The sequence below is a fragment of the Ceratotherium simum genome, chromosome 9 (genome assembly GCF_057802395.1).
Source record: "Ceratotherium simum simum isolate JZ-2026a chromosome 9, ASM5780239v1, whole genome shotgun sequence".
In the NCBI taxonomy this organism is placed as follows: Eukaryota; Metazoa; Chordata; class Mammalia; order Perissodactyla; family Rhinocerotidae; genus Ceratotherium; species Ceratotherium simum.
The window spans coordinates 17566151-17587836 of NC_141908.1; positions in this window are offsets into that span (position 1 = coordinate 17566151).

Sequence of the window (21686 nt, forward strand, 5' to 3'; positions counted from 1 at the left end):
CAGCCTGGGTCCCTAGGTAACTACCATGAGCAGAGCTCCTCTGCTGAGCTACACTGCACTTGTGTGTGAATGAGAAGGCATTGATTGTTGTTTGTTACTGCAAAACAGCCTATCCTGTCCACACTGGTACACAGAGTGCCAGTGTATGTGTATGACGGTGTGTGTCTGTATGGGGTGAGGGGAATGAAGATGAATTGGATATTGGGGATACAGCAGTGAATAAAACAGACAAAATTCCATGACCTTATGGAGGCTAAATTGTATTACAGGAAGCCAATAACCCTCTGACTTTTCATTTCATGTGACTGAGAAATTTCATTATCAGTTGTGATTATGATGGGTTTTATCTGAGAAAGCCAAATGTTGGACAACTTCCTCCTCCCCTCAGTCACACAGGGATGAGTAAAAGACACTGTCTTACCCTATTTCTTGAGTCTGTCTATTCTGAAACGTGCCCTTAGGGCAAGGGGTCTTCCATTCTACCCTCATCAACATCCAGAGATGCTGCCATTTGCTCCACCCGCTCTACCAGCTCCCAGGCAATGCTGCTGCTGCTGCTGTGTGGACCACTCTTTGAGTAGGAAGGGTGTGGACTTCCCAGGGCTCCAGCAGGAAAGTCTGACACCCTTAGACTCCCAAGTTTCTCAGAACAGCTGGGGTGGGAGTGGGGTGGGAAGAAGTGTCTAGTCCAATGGTTATTGCGGGCCCTCAGTTCAGATTTTCTTTTTGGCGTTTGCTTCTAACAGCACACTGAAAGCGCTTTGTTTCCTTTCATTTAAGTTGTACTCATCCTGGTGGCTCATCTGAATCAGGATTTTTAAAAAGGTCACCTTTGATTCTAAGTGCAGCCCATAATGGAGAACCACACAGCATGGGTGCCTTTTCCAAGAATATCAGAAAGTTCTTTCTCCAGAAGGTAATGTGCTGAGGCCTCCCCAGAGAGAGTCAGCAGTCCCCCTATTATGTAAAATAGCTTTTTACATAGTTACCTTGCTTTTTTGATTGGGGTGAGGGTGGGGCTATTACTCAGGGGTGACATTAACCTTTAATAGCCTCTATCCCTGTTGTTCCATGAGTGAATTCAATTAAATTCTTGGAGCTCATTACTCTCCCACTGAGGGAGGGGCAGCCAATATCTCCACCCATACAGTGTATCTACATTAGATGAAATCTAAATATTTATTTTCTGTAAACTCATGTGCTTTACTGAACAGAATGTGGGCTTTGCTTATATTAAACTCTCAGATTCTGACTGTGATTGACAGTTTTTTTATCCCTTCCTCCTCATTGTCACATAATCTCCCATTTGTTCCCAACAGGTCTGATCTGTGAGTTTACTCTTCTGACACTTAACCCTGGGCTTTCAGAGTTTCAATCTTCCCTTCATTTACATCTCCAAGCACTTAACTGGGTCATGAGAAGTCATGATCCATTTAACAAATAGTACTGGCCACTGCTTGAGATGAGAAAAAGAAGATAATAAAAAAGTTTATTGCAAAATAAGAGAATGTGAGAATTTATCCACAGAAATGAATGAATAGTCCCGATCTCTATAGCAGTGTCATACAAACTGCAGGTTGCCACATATTAGTGGGTCATGAGATCAATTTAGTCATTTGTGACCAGCATTTCAAAGTACATAGAACAGAAAATATCAGCATTTGTCAGGCATAGGGAAAGATATTGTTTTATGAAATTGTGTTTCATATATCTGCCTGTGAATGTGGGTGTTTGCATGTCTGAGTATGGGCTGAGATATAAAACATACGGAAAACCATTCATCTGAAGGGTCTCAGGTGATGTCAGACATTCTAAAAAGTGTCAGAATGGCACGTCACCACGTCTTTCACCTTCCTATGGACCACCTCCTTCCCCTCTCTCTTTCCATCTCCCAAGCACTTCACCCTCTCCCCATAAAGCTGGTATTAGTCCAAATAACAGAGTGAAACACATTAAGGTTGAATCTACATGAGCCTTTAGATTTCCATCAATCCAATACTATGGTTGACTCAAATAAGCCAAATTTGTTTGTCTGTCTAGAGGGTGTATTAAAGCTAACTAAAGACAAGGGAAACTAACTCACAGACTGCCAATGAAGAAGCAGAGAGCCCTATATGGCAAATTCCACTTAAGGTGGTAGAAACAAATGCTTTGAAGGCAAAATAGTACTGTATACAGGTCGGGTAATTTCTTCTCAAAACACAGGTTTTTTCATCATCATCCCAAATTTTAACAGTAATTAATCTAGCAGAGCAATACTGGAAATTTAACATCTATTTTCGAACACCGCTTTCCTGGATCTTTTTGCTACCCCTGGAGGGCTTGTCAAAAATAAGCAAAATGTTTGAAGGAACAAAGCCAAAGTCAAAAGTAAAATGATAAAGCTTGGGAGTGAATAGAGGAAGAGAAAAATGCATACAAGAGCAACCCCCAATGGGATAGGAGAACAGAAGTTGTGGGAGAAAGGGACCCCACAGGGGAAGAACAAAACACGTTCAGACCAGCTTCAAAGAATTCTTCATGGCTGGGCACAGTAGGAAAAGGTTAAAATAACATGTGCTTCTCTCAGTAAAACTCAAGTACAAAAAGACACCGAGCAGCACCAAGGTTTTGTATTCGCTTGCACCTGTTCCATGCAGGAGGACCTGGTAGACACTGGGAGTGGATTGCTTACAAGCAATAATTTTATTTTGATGAGTAAATTAATGATGAATATAAACACAGCTATGACAATCATGTAAACAATTATAAGGTAGTATGAAAAAGTGATATTTACTAGATCGTAGCTATATAAATTCCAGGTAATAAAATAGAATTGGAATTGAACTTTTTCTCTATATATTCATCCAAGATAGACACCCATCCAACCCCAAGTCAAAGCATATTTAGCAAAGCTTGCTAAATGCAAAGAGCTTTGAACGATACACCAGAACTCATTTCTTCAAGTCAACTCCCAACTAATTTTTAAGAGTCCTTGCATTAGACTCATTACCAGCTTTTCCAGTAAAAAGATCAGAATCAAAATTCAAGTATATAATTCTAATTTTTTATGAAATAACTTTTAAAAAATTATTATTTTAAATAATCTAAACATTGACTTTCACAAACATTGATTTTCACAAACTAAACTTTCATAAACTAAAATCTCAATTCACAAATAGTACTTAACCTTTTAGGCAACAAATTTGGCAAATACCAAACCATTTATTACCCGATCTTAATCTCTGCTCCATGTACCAGGCCACCCAGTTCAATTTAGTTCAGCAAATATTTTTGTCAAAATTTACAACTTTGTTGTATTTTCATTTTATTTCAAAATATTTTTAAATTTCTATTGAGATTTCCTCTTTAACACATTTGTCATTTAGAAATGTGTTAAATTTCAAAATATTTTAAAAATTTCAAGATACTTTTCTGTTATTGATTTCTAGTTTAATTTTGTAATGGTCTAAGAGCATACTTTGCATAATTTCTATTCTTTTTAAATTTGTTAAAATTTGCTTTATGGCCTCAAATACGGTCCATATTGGTGAATTTTTTATGTGCACTTGAAAAGAATGTATGGTCTAGTGTTGTTAGTTAGAATGTTCTATAAATGTCAATTAAGTCAAGATGGCTGATAGTGTTATTCAGGTCTTCTAATTCTTACTGATTTTCTGCCTGCATGCTGTATTAAATAGAGTGTGGAAATCTCCAATTATATTTGTGAATTTGTCTATTTCTCCCTTCAGTTCTATCAGTTTTTGCTTCATGTATTTTGAAGCTCTATGGTTAAATGCATACACATTTAGGATTATTACGTCTTCTTAGACAATCAACCCTTTTATCATTTTGCAATATCCCTCATTATCCCTGACTATATCCCTTGTCTCAAGACTACTTTGTTTGTTTAATATAGCTACTCCAATTTTTTATGGTTGGTGTTTGCATGGCATATCTTTTTCCCTTCTTTTATTTTTAACCCATCAATATCTTTTATATTTAAAATGGGTTTCTGATAGATGGCATAGTTGTGTCTTGCTTTCTTACTCAATCTGTCAATCTCTGTCTTTTAACTGGTTTGTTTAATCTGATCACCTTTAATGTGATTGTTGATATAGTTGGATTAAAATCTACCACCTTGCTAGCTGTTTTCTGTTTGTCCCATCTGTTCCTTGTGCAGGAAGGCAATTCTCCATGACATTTCAACACATTTTGTAGCAGCTATTGTCTCAGACAATCTTTTCAAGAATGTTTGTATAGCAAAAGATCCTGAAAGGATGGAGATACTGTTTACCTGCACAACAGAGGGCAGATTTGTTTCCTAACCAGGAAATCTGATCTCTTTTTCTATGAGTTTGGTTTTTTGTTTGTTTATTTTTTTGTTTTTAGATTCCACATATAAGTGAGATCATAGAGTATTTGTCTTTCTCTGCCTTATTTCACTTAGCATAATGCCCTCAAGGTCCATCCATATTGTCACAAATGGCAGAATTTCCTTCTTTTTATGGCTGAATAGTATTCCATTGTGTGTTTGTGTGTATATATATATATATTCCACATTTTTTTTATCCATTCATCTGTTGATGGACACTTAGGTTGTTTCAATGTCTTGGCTATTGTGAACAACGCTGCAATGAGCATGCAGGGGCAGATATCTCTTTGACATAGTGATTCTTTTTTTTAGATATACACCTAGAAGTGGAATTGCTGGATCATATGGTAGTTCTGTTTTTAATTTTTTGAAGAATAAATGATTTTAAATAACAGAGAAACTCGATTTCTCTCCAGCCCTTTCACTCTGTCCTTTCCAAGGAAAGAAAGATTTATTTGATTGGTGACCTTGGGAAATGGGTCATTGTCCATGTTTTTCTTAGGCTCTCTTAGGCTCTCTCCCTTGGAACCTGTGAGCCCAAAGGCCATGTTCCTTCCCCTCTCTGCTCTTTCATCCTCCAGTTAGCAAACTGACCTACCAGTGTAGAATCTTGAACCTTGGAGAGATGGGGGAGAAGTGGCTTCTTTTGTTTAGATCAAAGCCACAATCTTCAATCCTGATTTACTCACAAAAAAGGAGATATTTGACACCTTATTTGATATCTGTGTCTTTTTCTCATTTGGTTCACAATTTTTCCTCAAAACACTGATAGTCTTGGAGGGAGAAAAATTTGATGAGATGAGGTTAAATAAAGTGGGAGGTGGAAGGGAGCAGTCACAGAAGACCTAGGTTGAAAGCAAAGGAGATGATAACTACTGCCTCTGAGAAGTAAGGCTGGTACATTTGCAAGGTGTTAATGCAGGAAGAGTAAATGCTACACTTGTTACTGCCCTGGGGAAGAAACTGATTGTAGAGCCTTCCCGGGAATTACTTCCTCCCCACCGTCATATTCCCGGCTCCCTGTTTTGCCAGGAGTTTGGGCAGCACAAGATGTAAGAACTTTCTTGAAACCTTTTTGCAGTGACTTAGCACTTGAAAAGTTGAGCCATAATGTGAGCTTTTGTGAACCAACAATCTTTTCAGAAAAAAGAAAAGTCCTCTTGATTGAATTCTATTGATCAGAATTATGTTTGTTGTGAAACACTCCCTCATGTAATGCAAATATCTGCAGGATTTGCTAAAATAGGTCAGCCAAGAAGATAATTGGTTTGCCCTATCGTGTTCACCAAGTAAATTGTCAGACCAAACCAATAACCCTCCCATTTGTATGCAGGTCAGAAAAGAAAAAGGTACCCAAGAGATGTCTACATTATTCCCTGAACAGAAAATTATGTAGCAAGATATTCATATTTTGGTATGTAATGCCAGAGGTAGATTTTTATTCTCATTATTATTTAGTATATAGTATCAGGCTCAGAGACAAGGTTTCATTCAAAAGCAGTAACGTATACTATTTGCCTTTGTGATACAGGTGCTATCTGTGTCACATAAAAAGCTTATTTTACATTGTTGTAAGTAATGGGCTATTTGTAACAGATGTCAGCTCAGAGCAGAATTGTAAACACTTTGTGGCGTGGTAGATACTACAGTGCTGATATTTGAAACTGTTCAAATCTGTAATCTAAAGATGGGTAGTAGAAAGATGCGAATAGCTCAGAGAAGAAGGAGCTGGAGTAAAAATATTATTTTGCCATTTCTAGAAACTTTCAAAATCTTTTTTTCAAAATATACAGGGACTGAACCAATTTAACTGCCACACGTTTGACCTTTAAAGTTTGAGAATAATGTTTTAATTTATATAAACACAATCACAAAGAAAAAGCCAATAACATCAATCCAATGTGTCTGAGAAAATTTCCAATTCTTAAGAAGGTTCTTAGGAAAGATCGATTCAAAGTCCAATATATAAAAAGTTCATGATTAAGCTGAGAAAACAATATGAACAGTAACACACATTTACATTTAAAGCAGTTGCAAAAATTGTAATTGACTATTACACACACACGCACCTCAACACACACCACACAGGCACATGCACAGCAACTACTGCATGATTAAACTACAGGTATTTGAGAATAGGGAAAATGTTGCTTTATGAAAACTGATAATGTAGATAGATCAAACTCTGAGGATAATTATTCATAATCAGTTTTAATATTATTAAAGATTATTTTCCTTTTCCTCTTTCCAAATAGGAGAAATTTTCCAGATGCAAGTAGAACAATTAAACAAGTTTTAATGCTGTTCTTTCCCTCCTTGAATCGTGTGGTGAGGAGCCAGGAGGATCCCTAACCCAGGACAAAGGAGAAATCTCAGCTCTTGCCGCTCCAGAAGAGGGAGCTGTCCTTGTGGTCTATGGGGCCCTGAGACACTCTGGATCAGGAGAGATCAGGAATTCCTTCATCAGGCTCCAGTCATGCGGGAGCAAAGCCATGTCCAGGCTACCCCAGAGAGAGAGAAAGAAAGCCAGAGAGGTCTTTCTATAGGGCTGTATTAGTTTCCTATTGCTGCCATAACAATTCCCACAAACTCAGTGGCTTAAAACAACACAAATTTATTATCTTGCAGTTCTATAGGCTAGAAGTCTGTCATGCTTCTCACTAGGCTAAAGTCAAGGTGTCAGCAGGGCTGTGTCCCTCTCTTAACATCCTCGAGAGGAACCCATTTCCTTGTCTTTTCCAGCTCCTAGAGGCCACTCACACTCATTGGTTTGTGACCCCCTTCCATCTTCAAAGCCAGCAATGCTCTCTCTCTCTGACCACTCTTCCATAGTCACATCTTCTTCTGTCTCTCTTCTTCTGCCTCCTTCCAGTTTTGAGGACCCTATGATTACATTTTCCTCCTTCTTCCCTCTGAAGGACCCCTGTGATTACATTGTTAATCACACCAGATACCCACGCACCCCAAAATCACCCAGATAATTCAGGATAATCACCCCACCTCAAAGTTTTAATTTAATCACATCTGCAAAGTACTTTTTGCCATGTAAGATAACATATTCATAGGTTCTAGGAATCAGGAAGTGGACCTCTTTGGGGGCCATTTTTCTGCCTACCTCAGAGGCTAACTGGAATGTACTTTAGTCATGGCTATGATCAAGAGTGGTTACCTTTCATGGGGCCAGGCCACCCATGCATGAGTGAGTGACCAGTCCTTTCATACTATATCATGGAAAACCAACCACCCCTTAAAATTTATACATAACACCTGCACTTAAATACAAACCATCCTCAAACACTTCCTTAAGACTTTCTGGCCTAAACTTATGTGAACAGCTTTAAACAGAACTATCTCTATTTAGAGAACTGCCTGAGGTCTAAAGAGGGAAACTCTCATGACAAAATGGGATTTGCTTGAGGGGCCTATTGATTGATATCATTTGCAAATGAAACGTAAGAAGAGAAGAGAAATAATCGTCTATCTCAAAACTGTGTTCTACGAAGCCATAGTCCTTTGAGACACTACACACACACACATACACACATACAAACACACACACGCACACACACAGGATTCTGTAATCATTTGGGGAAATGCTGAATATTATCTCCCTCTTAAAAATTCTCAATGCACATTAATGTTTTAAAGGTCTGAGAAGTTCTACACTAAAGAAACACGTGTACAGTCAATCTTTGGCCTCTTGAAAAACAAAAAAGGAGCTTCCAACTTTAATTTGACCTGTATTTTGGCCCTGTGGTACTCTCACTGATCCCATACCTTCATGGGTGAGAATAGGGTTTCCCATTAGGTTCCAGAATTCCTTTATGCTGAGATTTAGGGCAGTCATCAATAAGCTTGCAGACTTCTATAAGAATAGTCTCCAAATTTGTTCTGATGTTCATGGTAAATTTGTTCTGATCTGATTTTTTAAAATTTTAATATGTAAATTATATGCATGTACTATTGTACTAATATATACATACATCAGTAACTATAACATAAAAATTAAATAAGCACTATTTTATATATTTCAGTAATTATCATTGTTTCATATTAGCAATATTTAATATCTCAAGGAAAAGTATACATTGTGGGGTTAGGGCTGCCTTTACTAAACCTGGATGCAAATTCATCCTATTAACTACTTTCTTCATGATTTTCAATGCTTTGGCCCATTCCTTATCAGATCTTACAAGATTCTGGCTGTTTTTACTTCCCAATGTCATTGAGGAAGTATTCATTCTAGAAGCAGAAGTATCAGTTATTCCAGTTTCTTGTGACCCGATTAGGCTTTCTTTTATTATCCTGGATTTATGATATGTTTGTTCACTTTATTTGATTGTTTTGCAGAACTCATTTCAAGCCATTTGTCCATTCTGTGAAGATAAGTTTAGTTAAAAGAAGACAACATAGGGGTCAGCCTGGTAGTGTAGTGGTTAAGTTCACACGCTCCTCTTCGGTGGCCCGAGGTTCACAGGTCGAGATCCGGGGCGCAGACCTATGCACTGATTATCAAGCCATGCTGTAGCAGGCGTCCCACATATAAAGTAGAGGAAGATGGACACAGATGTTAGCCCAGGGCCAATGTTCGTCAACAAAAAGAGGATTGGCAACCGATGTTAGCTCAGGGCTAATCTTCCTCACAAAAAAAGAAAAAGAAGAAGACAACGTAATATGCAACGTAATATGCAGTTAACTCAGCACATGTAACATGGTATGCTGAAACCAAGTGGGGGCACTACTGATAAGCCCTCTCAGCCATGGAACATCCTTCTTCATTCAGCACCTTGTCTGGCTCAGAAGGCAGAGGACCTGCTGACATATCGCCCAAATCTATATATCCTTAGATATTAGTAAAGATTAATTCCTTTCTCCCATTTTTTATAAAAAAATCAATAAATAGAAGTTCTAACATTTTCCTCCTGAACCCTATTGAATTGTCTTGTTCTCATTCCAGGGGTTCTCCCCATATTCCATGACCACCCTTCATTCCAAAACTGCAGCTGTGAATTCAGGAAAGTCAGGGCTTAATTCCAGATCTGCTATTCTAACTCATTTCGGAGTTTCAAGAGCAAAATGCTCAGTAATGCCCAGTAGTGCTGTCAGGAGGATGAATATTGGATTTGTCTTTGGGGAGATCAGTCCCAGGAAGATGGAGGCAGGCTTGCCCCGAGAAACACTGATTTCTTTCCCAGAGGAGATTGCATCCCCCTGGTGGCCCATAGCCTTCATGATTAACTCGATGTGCTAGGAGAGAAAAAAGGCTGAGTAGTACTGTAGGGGAGCTCTTTCTGCAGGCCTCAGGGCCTATACGGAGGGATGTACGTTACAGTAACATTCGTGGTCTCCCTTGGGGAGGCCGAGTGAGTTGTGGGACGGATAGACCAGGGCACAGAAGCCAGTGCATGTAGTTCAGCCTATTCCTCTCTCTTGGGCACCTGCCTGGCCTGCAAATGAGGCACTCATGGGGGGACAGTCTCTACCCTTACTGGGGAGGCCTGTGGGCGCTTGGGGCTGCCTTGAATGTTTTTGAAAACAAATTTAGATTTATCCAATTCTGGAGTTCCGTTTTAAGTAGCCCGTTGTGGCCACATACCTAAGTCACATTCTCTCAGATATTTCAGTCCTCATCTGACTAGCTCCTTTGTTTACCTCTGAGTGGTGCAAACTGGGTCAGGAAAATGCAACACTGAAAAACTGCAGGATCTTAGGCAAATTTACTTAAACTCAATGAGTGTCTGGTTCTATGCCTGCAAATGATGCTGGTAGCAGCTGCCTTTTAGGGTTTGCCTAGCCCACACTTTAACATTTATTGGCTATTTATTATGTGCAGGCATGTGCTAAGTCCTTTCATTAGATTTCCTCATGTAGTATTCACAAAAACTACATAAGGTAGGGATTATTATTATCCCTATTTTAAGATAAGGATGCTGATACTTAGAAAGTAAATACGATAACGTGAACCATGCCTTCGTGAAATTTATATTTTAACAGAGAAGCAGAGAAAGCATTCAGAAACCACAGCTCAGGTCTTGATTTCTTTCCAGAAGAGCAAACCAAATGGAAGTGACAGGGGTTGAACCAGGAACTTCGTACAAAAGCCAGTGATCCACTACCAGCTAGTAATCCTTACTCTCCGGTGGTCCTCAGGGTTCAGAGTCCTGAAAGCCCTACTTCCTCACCCCCAAACCTCTTCTTTGTATCCAGTGTGCTTCAAACTGCAAGTTACAGCCCATCAGTGAATCATGAAATCAATTTGTGGTTCAAGGCCAACGTTTTTCTGAGGGAAGGGAAGAGAAATGAAAGAAAGGGAGGGGAGGGAGGAAGAGGGGAGGGAAGAGAAGGGGAGGGAAGGGAAAAGGAAATATCAGAGTGTACACCACGTAAAGACCATGTTATATTGTTTAATGAAATGATTGTTTTGGGGGGATGTGTGTACTAGTATATTTTCTTACTGTGGATCATGATCCAAAAAGTTTTAAATTCATGGTTCCATCTTATTTGGCTTATCATAAGCTTGTTTTTATGCTGTTAAGGCTGGCTCTAACCTTGTTTCAAGTTCTCCTTCCTCACTTATTTTTCTAAGCTGCCTCTGGAAGACATGAGTGAGAGGGGGCCTGTGTGCATAAAATAGTAGTGACAGGGAATGTGGCAGAAGGTGGAGAGGGAAGTGGAAGAGGTGGATGGGGTCAAGTCAGGCAGGCCTTGAATGATTTGTACGGATTTTGTTCTTAAAAGCCTTGGAACACTTTTGATTAGGGAAGTGATGTGATTCCATTTATATTATAAAAAGATCCCTGTACTTGTTGGGTAGAGAGTGAATGGTAGGGGACCGGAATGGAAACAAGCGAGAGACTCGTGCCATGATCTAAGACAGTAGTTGAAATGGAGAGAGGACGTCAAGGCATATGTACCAGTCAGGGTTTGCTCAGAGAATCAGAACTACTAGGAAATATACATAATAAGGATTGCACCTTACCCAGTGCGGCAGCTGGCTATACAGGCTATGCGAGGCTGTTGTTTCTGTGCCTGGGGCTAGAACCTGAAGACACAGGACAGGTAGCTGGAAAGAGAAATAGAGCAGGAAGTGAAGGAAGCAAGGACAGTGGGAACCTGTGAGGCTGAGCTGGAAGTCACCAGGAAAGAGTGCAGCCTGCGCCGTCTCCCACCACCTCCAGACCTTCAGTATGGATGATAGCAGGTTCCTGAGTGGGAAGCTGGACCTGTCATCAAGGTGCTAAGACGCACCCAGCCCAAGATTCAGAGCAGGTGAAGCAAAAGATCAGCAGGAGGTGGAGGCTGTGGGCCAGGCCACTCCGCACAACAACTAGGTGTTGCAGCAGATAAGCAACCCGCACAGGTGAATTGTAATAACCCTAGTGCACTGCACCCACCTTCTGGTGTAAAAAAATACCACCTATTCACTCCCTCTTCCAAATCTTGTGCAAATTTTTCTTAAAGCTTATGCTAACTGGGAACTATGCAAGGAAGAGTATTCTGGGCAATGTGTTTCTGGCTAGTTAAGTTGACATAAAATGAATACACCAGAGCAGCTTTTCCTTATGCACAGAAAAGGGAGCCTTTACTTGGTGCTTCCTGGGAAGATGATGACTCGTAAAGGGAACATATGTAGACAATCCTGCGGTAAATAAGAACCCACAATCTCAGCTCCTCAACGCAATAACGGTTTATTTCTCTCTCAAACAAAGTCTACTGTAGATCTCAGCAATTCTGCAATGCAGCTCTCTGCCATGTGGTGATGGAGTGAGCTGGACCCACCTACCTTATGGATCCATCATCTCAACATAAGGCCCCATGATCACTGCAATAGAGAAAAACAATGCACCTCCATCCTTCAAACTAAAGGGTTAATGCACTTCTGTTCACAGTGCTTTGACCATCATAGGGCATCTTGGAACATGCCACAGAAACAAATCATTAAATGTTCAAGGTTCATCATCATCATCACCATCATCACTATTATCCTGTGACATGCACTGTAGATACTCTTGCCACTCACATCACTCCTATCAGGTGATAAAAATAATATTTTACCACCGGCACCATGTCCAAGGGTCTTGCTACTTCCATTGCCAATGTGGTATGATTTCTGCATTGCTACATTGCATGCCCAAAAATATGTTCTGCACTGGCATGCCACACTGGAGGCACCCCACTATTGGGAACACTTTTAAAGTAAGGTGTTGAAGGCCCCTGGGTAAATGCCAGTACATTGCCTGGGAAAAGAAGAGTTTCACGTTGAGATTTTAGTCATTTTAATACAAATTGAATTCTCTCTAACAGAGATCAGAGTCTGTGTGGTGTTTTCAGACACCACTTCTGATACCAAATGCGTATGGTCTTTTCTTCCCTGACACCAGATCTCCAGTTCTCCAACACCAACTGGGTGTCTAACAATTCAATTCAATTTAGTTCAGTTCAGGTCAGTTCATGCTGACATGTGGAGTTAGCATAGATCTCCACAGGATAAGGGCTCAGTCCCACAAGACTGCCCCCAGTTCAGACACCAGCCACAAATGGGGTGCCCAGGCTACCCACACTTCTGCCTGGCCAACTACAAATTTGAGAGTTCCCATGACCACCCTCCAAAGACTGATAATTTGCCAGAACAACTCAATGAACTCAGTAGAGTACTATACTTACTACTACAGTTTATTATAAAGGATACAAATGAAAAGCCAGATGAAAAGGTATGTAGGGCGAGGACGAGAAATATTCCAAGTGCAGGAGCCTCTGTCCCTGGAGTCAGGATTCACCCATCCTCCCAGCACATGGATGTGTTCACATACTTTGAAGATCCCTAAACCCCATTGTTTAGGGTTTTTAATGGAGGTTTCTTTACTCAGGTATGACTGATTAAATCATTGGCCATTGGTAATTGAGCTTAATCTCTAGCTCCTCTCCTCTCCCTGGAGGTCCAGGGATGAACTGGAAGTTCTAACCCCCTAATGGCTTGGTATTTTCTGGTGAACAACCCCCATCCTGAAACTATCTAGTCCCCTACTTTCACCTCCTCATCCCCCAACCCTCCACCTCCCGCCCTGAATCATCTCATCAGTTTACAAAAGACACTCATCAGTCAAGGGATTCCAAGAGTGGTATGAGCTCTGTGACAAGAACCAAGGAGAAATGTCAAATATTTATTTATTTTTTACTATACTACAGGGTCTAAAGGTGTTATGACAAGGGGAGAAAACTCCAGAGCATGGAGTATTGCTCACAGTACAAGGAGAGAGGGGAGAGGAAGGGTACCACAGTGTGGTCTCCTGGAGTGCATGAGGACCACGGAATCCTGCCAGCAAGTACTAGAAGGGCAAAGGGGATGACTGATGAGTGCAAAAGGACATCCGACCAAAGGCTGCAGAGAACAGAAAAGTTGGGGTTCTAATCCCGTCTTGAACAATAATCGGCCAGATATTCCACAATACATCAGAACTGACCAGAGCAGAACTGAGAATTCCGTGCACGTAAAACAACCCAGCTACTTCAGGGAATAAAATATTCTAACCCTGTGTGCATTTCCTCAAAAGCAAGAAGCTTATTGTGGCTATTTTCACTCTGAAGAATAAATAAGGAATATAATATGAGCATTTATTTAAAAACTACGCCAGACAGCAGTGGATATAATGAAAGTCAGAGGCATGAGGAGTGTGTATGTATGCCTGTGAGAATAACAGAGAAAGAGAGAAAATGGGTTGTCTGGAACTACAGAATTATAGAGAACTTCGGCAATTTCCAATTGATGTCATTTTCCTGGGAGCCTGCACTCTGCAACTACTTAGGTGAGTGGGAGGAACAATTACGTTGAACTGAGTAACTAATTAGGTGCTTTCATTTTAAATGATATACTGCCATGAAGGCACTCCAGGAGAATCAAGAAAATTCTTATTATTTTTTTGCCTGTCCCCAAGCTCTAAATAACAAGTGATAATGTCTAAATGATGAAAACAAAAAAGTTTTTAAAAGATGACACAAACTCAATAATACATGGACTACGTATTATCTATTATTAAGTGGAAAGAACAATGTTTCTCAGTCTTAGGTACACCTTTTCTCCATTGGGGAGCAAGTGTGTGGAGCTGATCTTGTGCTTTATCGCTTTCTTGGACCATGGTGGGCTTCATAAGCAGGGGGTCACCTGATTTGAGGCATTCCAAGAAGTGTCCCCTTCCCAAAACCTCTCTCCTAACCATCACTGAGAATTCACTTATTACCCTTTATTATCACCTGCAGGCCTATATTTAAAATGCAAATACGCCTGGGATGAGTGAGGTACAGCTACTTTTCAGGCCCCTCATGCTGTCCCCTACCAAAGAAGTGACTGCACGCCTTTAAGAGAAAGATGAGGGACTCTTGGAACCTTTGATCATGGCTTAAAAAACTAATCTGCTGGGGCCGGCCCAGTGGTGCAAGCGGTTAAGTATGCACGCTCCACTTTGGCGGCCTGGGGTTTTCAGGTTCGGGATCCCAGGCACACACCGGTGCACCGCTTGTCACGCCATGCTGCAGCAGCATCCCATATAAAGTAGAGGAAGATGGGCATAGATGTTAGCTCAGGGCCAATCTTCCTCTGCAAAAATTAAAAAAAAAAAAAAGAGGAGGATCGACGTCAGATGTTAGCTCAGGGCTGATATTCCTCACACACACAAAAAAAAAAACTAATCTGCTGATAACAAATATAAGCCCTAATTCCTCTGCTCTGTTTCTTCCCGCTCCCAGGCTGAATCTGCCAAATGTTTTTCATCACTGGACTCTACCTTCACGCCTCCTTCAATTCTGCCTCTCCCTTCATCCCTTGATCCTGACCTTGAGTCTGGCGAAAGTGCTCTGTTCCCTTAGCATCTGCTCCCAGTTTTATATTTCTGATGTAATTACATCATTGGCTCATATTTGCTTTCTTTCTTGCACTGATAGGAAGGTGGCAACACTGGTCACATGTGACCAGTGAAGGTTTTTAGAATCTACACAAAGTAAATGAGGCTAGATCAAGAGATAAGAGAAATCTAGAGGATCTGAAATGTCCTTCCATTGCAGCACACAGACCTGCTGATGCACTCTCATTGTATAAATTTCTCATTCTACAATATGGGGCTTTGTCTTAACATAGAAATAACATCAATAACATCAAAGGGGCTGTGTTTTGGGAAACTGAGTTTCCAAGAACTGAGCCACCACATTGTCCAGTTCCAAGGGTGTCATTTCCATCACAGTTTATGTGAATGGTGCCCCCTGGAGTTGTATAGTGCACAGCCTGTGCAGCTCTATGCAGCAACCACAACCAAGCAAACAAGATATTCATTTAGATGTAAATTTTATTAAGTTTTGAATCAAAAGATGCAAATAAAACTCTTCCTCAAATTCCATATAAAATGAAAAGGGCCTAATGTCATCTTTAAGAGAGTGCCCCTTTATATACAACAAGATGTTTGACTCGGGATTTAGCCTGGTTCTGTCACTAATACCTTGTAAGATCTGGAACACATTGCAGGTTCAATATATTTTGCTGAGGAAAAGTATCTTAGAACTTTTGATGATCATTTATTCTAACCCTACCATCCAGTTAATCCCAGAGAGATTAACTGGCCTGTCTAACGTCTTAATATTTATTAACTATGTCAGAACAAGAAGCCAGGTTGCCAATGCTCTGAAGTCATTCCTACTAAATTCTGAGGTCTTTGAGATCAGCTGACCACTTCTTTATTTTTGTTCCTTGAGGAAAAAGTACAGGTATTACAGTTGTCAGTAAATAAGAATAATGTCAGAGAATGTGCTAAAGTACTTGCAAAGAATTAAATCATAAGCATGTGTAGGGAAAGATTACTATCTGAGGCATTATTGTTAAGATTGGGCTCTGGTAGACCCAAGTCTTACTAGATATGTAACTGTGAGCAAGTTACCTAAAGTCTATGCCTCAGTATCTTCATATGTAAAAGAGGATAATAACAGAAATTTAGAACAGAACCTATATACAGTAGGCATACAATCAGTGTTAACTATTATCATCATTTTCCAAACATCAAGATGATCTAGGTAAATCCTAAGAGCTGTTTACATAAGAAAGAGTATGGTCAATACTGTATTGTCTCAACTTTTAAGTAGGTAATTTTATTTACTGAAATGGATTCAAATCTTACTTCAATTCAAACTACCACTTCTTTGAGCATGTGCCACCAATCAACCACTCAGCAAGCTCTCCATTTAAGAGGGGAGACAAAGAATTTATATATGGTAAATACATCAAGAGACATGTGTAAGGGCATGTGCACAGAAGAGGGACTACCCAACCCTAAAGTCAAGACCTGTGATACACGTGATCATATATACGTGTAATATTGTGATTTAAAATAAGAAATATATATTTGGTCTTCATCCTCATTCCTGGCACAGAGCTCCTAAAACCCATAGAATTTCCTGAGCTTGAAGATAAAAATCTAGAAATGATTCAGGTGAAAGAGGAGAGAGAACTAAGATTTAAAAAGAGTGAAGAAACCCTACAAGAACTACCTGACTCCATTAGAAAAGCCAACATAAGATTAATGGGTTTCCCAGAAGGAGACGAGAGGGAGACGGAAGCAGAGAGCATATTCAAAGAAATAGTAGCTGAGAACATCCCAACCCTGAGGAAAGAACTGGATATACAAGTCCATGAAGCTAATAGAACACCTTCTTATTTCAACGCAAAAAGACCTTCTCCAAGACACATTATACTAAAACTGTCAAAAGTCAATGACAAAGAAAGAATTTTAAAGGCAGCCAGGGGAAAAAAGGACAATAACCTCCAAGGTAATTCCCATTAGGCTATCAGCAGATTTATCAGCAGAAAGTCTACAGACCAGGAGAGTAGAATGACATATTCAAAATATTGAAAGATCAAAACTGCCAGCCAAGGATACTCTATCCAGCAAAGTTACCCTTCAGATATGAAGGAAAAATAAAGGCTTTCACAGGCAAATAAATGCTGAGGGAGTTCATCACTAGACCTGCCTCACAAGAAATGTTGACAGGAGCTCTTCAAACTGAAATGAAAGTACACAAAATTCTGATTAAGGTTATAAATAGTCAGTCTGAATTAGAAAATTCCCACTCTTTTTTAGAATAGTATATTAAACTCTTAATTATATCACAAAGGTTAAAGTAAAAGAGCATTAAAAATAACTATAGCTACTACAACTTGGTAATAAAATCACAGTGGAAAAAGAGATAATTTATGACATCAAAAATATAAAAAGGGAAGAATAAAAGGATGGAACCTTTATAGGTGAATGAGGATAAATTGCTATCAGCATAAAAAAGGACCATTTTATTTATGAGATGTTTTATGTAAACCTCGTGGTAATCACAAAGCAAAAATCTAGAGCAGAGACATGGAACATAAAAAAAGGGAAGACTGAGCAAATCACCATGGAAAACCACCAACTTACAAAGGTAGAAGAAAAAAGAGACAATGGAGAGACAAAATAACCAGAAAGCAAGAGATAAAATGGCAGTAGTAAATCCTTACATATCAATAATCACCCTAAATGTAAGTGGATTGAACTTGCCAATCAAAAGGCACAGAGTGGCTGGATGGATAATAAAACAAGACCCAATTATATGCTCCCTACTGGAGACTCATTTCAGCTCTAAAGACACACATAAGCTCAAAGTGAAAGAATAGAAGATGGTATTCCAAGAAAAAAAACTAAAAGAAGGTGGGTGTAGCCATACTTATATCAGACAAAATAGACTTCAATCCAAAAAAGGGTAACAAAGAGACTAAGAAGGTCATTATATAATGATAAAGGGTCAGTACATCAAGAAGATATAACAGTCATAAATTTACACACTCCTGACACCCAAGCACTGATATATATTAAGCAAATAATAACAAAATCTTAAGGGAGAAATAGATAATAATACAATAATTGTAGGGAACTTCAATACTACACTATCAGCAATGAATAGATCATCCAGACAGAAAATCAATAAGGAAACAGTGGAATTGAACCACACTTTAGAAAAAAATGGGCTTAATAGACATACAGAACATTCCATCCAACAGCAGCACAATACACATTCTTCTCAAGTGCACTGGAACATTCTCCATGATAGATCATATAATAGACCACAAAACACATCTTAGCAAATTTAAGATTGAAATCATACCAACTATCTTCTCTGACCACAATGCTATGAAACTAGAAATCAACAAGAGGAAAGTGAGGAGATCTACAAATATGTAGAAACTAAACAATACACCTCTAAACAACCATTGAGCCAAAGAAGAAATCAAAAAGGAAGTAAAAAATTATCTTGAAACAAATGAAAATGGAAAAACAACATATCAAATATTGTGGGATACAGCAAAAGCACTTCTGAGAGGAAAGTTTATAGCAATAAATATATATATTAAGAAATTAGAAAGATTTCAAATAAGCAACCTAACTTTACACCTCAAGGAACTAGAAAAAGAAGAATAAATTAAGCTCAAACTTAACAAAAGAAGGAAATAATAAAGTTCAGAGTGGAAATAAATGACAGAGAGACCAGAAAAACAATAGAAAGGATCAACAAAACTAAGAGCTCCTTTTTTTTTCTTTTTTGTGAGGAAGATCGGCCCTGAGCTAACATCTGCCAATCCTCCTCTCTTTTTGCTGAGGAAGACTGGCCCTGGGCTAACATCTATGCCCATCTTCCTCCACTTTATATGGGACGCCACCACAGCAGAGCTCGACAAGTGGTGCGTGGGAGCGCACCCAAGATCCGAACCAGCAAACCATGGGCCACCACAGTGAAGCGCGTGCACCTAACCGCTTGCGCCACCGGCCCAGCCCCAAGAGCTGCTTTTTTGAAAAGATAAACAAAATTGACAAACTTTTAGCTAGACTAAGAAAAAGAGAGAGAAGATGCAAATAAATAGAATTATAAATGAAAGAGGAGACGTTATAACTGATACTACAGAAATACAGAGAATCACAAGAGACTACCATGAACAATCATATGACAACAAAGTACATAACTTAGAACAAATAATACATTTCTAGAAACACACAACCTACCAAGACTGAATCAAGAAGAAGAAAATCCGAACAGAACAAAAAACAAGTAAAGAGAATGAATCAGGAATCAAAAAACTCCCAACACCGAAAGCTCCAGGACCAGACAGCTTCCCTGGAAAATTCTACCAAACATTTAAACAAATATTAACACCAATCTTCATCAAACTCTTCCAAAATATCAAGGAGGAGGGAACACTTCCAAACATATTCTATGAAACCAGCATTACTTGGATACCAAAACCCGATAAGGATACCACAAGAAAAAAAACTATAGGCCAATATCCCTGATGAATATAGATGCAAAAATTCTCAATAAAATATTAGCAAACCAAATTCAAAAACACGTTAAAAGGATCATACACCATGACAAAGTGGGATTTATCCCTGGGATAAATCATATGCAAGGATGATTCAACATATGCAAACCAATAAATGTAATACATCGCATCAATAAAATGAAAGATAAAAATCACACAATCATCTCAATAGACACAGAAAAAATACTTGACAAAATACAACATCTCTTCATGATAAAAACTCTTAACAGATTGAGTATAGAAGGAACATACCTTAAGATAATAAAGGCCATTTATGAAAAATCCACAGCTAACATTATACTCAATGGACAAAAATTGAAAGTGTTTCTTCCAAGATCAGAAACAAGACAACATTGCCCTCTCTTGCCACTCCTATTCAATACAGTACTCGAAGTCCTAGCTAGAGCAACTAGGCAAGACAAAGAAATAAAAGGCATCCAAATTGGAAAGGAAAAAGCAAAATTGTTGCTATTTGCTGATGATATGATCTTATATATAGAAAATCCCAAAGAGTCAGTCAAAAAACTGTTGGAATTAATCAACAATTTTGGTAAAGTGGCAGGATACAAAACCAACATACAGAAATAAATTGAATTCCTTTACACTAATGATGAAGGATCTGAAAAAAAAATAAAGAATTATCCCATTCGCAATAACATATAAAACAATAAAATACTTAGGAATAAATTTAACCAAGGAAGTGAAAGATCTATACAATGAAAACTACAAGACCTTGTTGAAAGAAATCAAAGGAGACACGAACAAATGGAAAGACGTCCCATGTTCATGGATTGAAAGAATTAATGTTGTTAAAATGGCCATACTACCCAACACCATCTATAGATTCAATTCAATCACCCTCATATGCCAAAGGCATTCTTCATATAAATAGAAGAAACAATCAGAAAATTTGTGTGGAAGCACAAAAGACCCCAAATAGCCAAAGCAATCCTAAGAAAAAAAAACAAAGCTGGAGGTAACACACTTTCAGATTTCAAACTATACTACAAAGCCATACTAATAAAAACAATATGGTAATGATAAAAAAAAAAGTAGACACATTGACCAATGGAACAGAATCAAGAGAATTAAATCCTGGCATACACAGTCAACTAATATTTGCCAAGGGAGCCATGAATACCCAATGGGTAAAGGATAATCTCTTCAATAAATGGTGTTGGGAAAACAAGAAACACGTGCAGAACAATGAAATTGGACCCCTATCTCACACCACTCACAAAAATAATTTGAAATGGATCAGACTTAAACATAAGACCTGATACTATAAAACTCCTAGAAGAAAACATAGGGAAGGAACTCATTGATATTGGTCTTAGCAATGATTTTTTGGACATGACACCAAAAGCACAAACCAGAAAAGTAAAAATCAACAAATGGGACTACATCAAACTCAAAAGCTTCCGCACAGCAAAAGAAACAATTAACAAATAAAAAGACAGCCTACAGAATGGGAAAAAATATTTGCAAACCATATATTATATAAGGGGTTAATATCAAAAATATACAAAGAATTCAGTCAACTTAATAGTAAAAAACAATCTGATTAAGAAATGGGCAGAAGAACTAAATAGAAATTTTTCCAAGGAGGATACAAAAATGGCCAACAGACACATAAAAGATGCTCAACATCACTAATCAAGGAAATGCAAATCAAAAAGGCAATGAGATATCACCTCATACCTGTTAGAATAGCTACTGTCAAGAAGACAAGAGACAACAGGAGCTGGTGAGGATGTGATGAAAAGGGAACCCTTATATACTCTTGGTAGGAATGTAAATTGGTCCTAACACTATGGAAAACAATATGGAGGTTCCTCAAAAATTAAAAATAGATCTACCATACAATTCAACAATTCCACTTCTGGGTATATACCCAAAGGAAATGAAAACAGAATTTTGATGAGATATGTGCACTCCCAAGTTTGTCACAGCAGT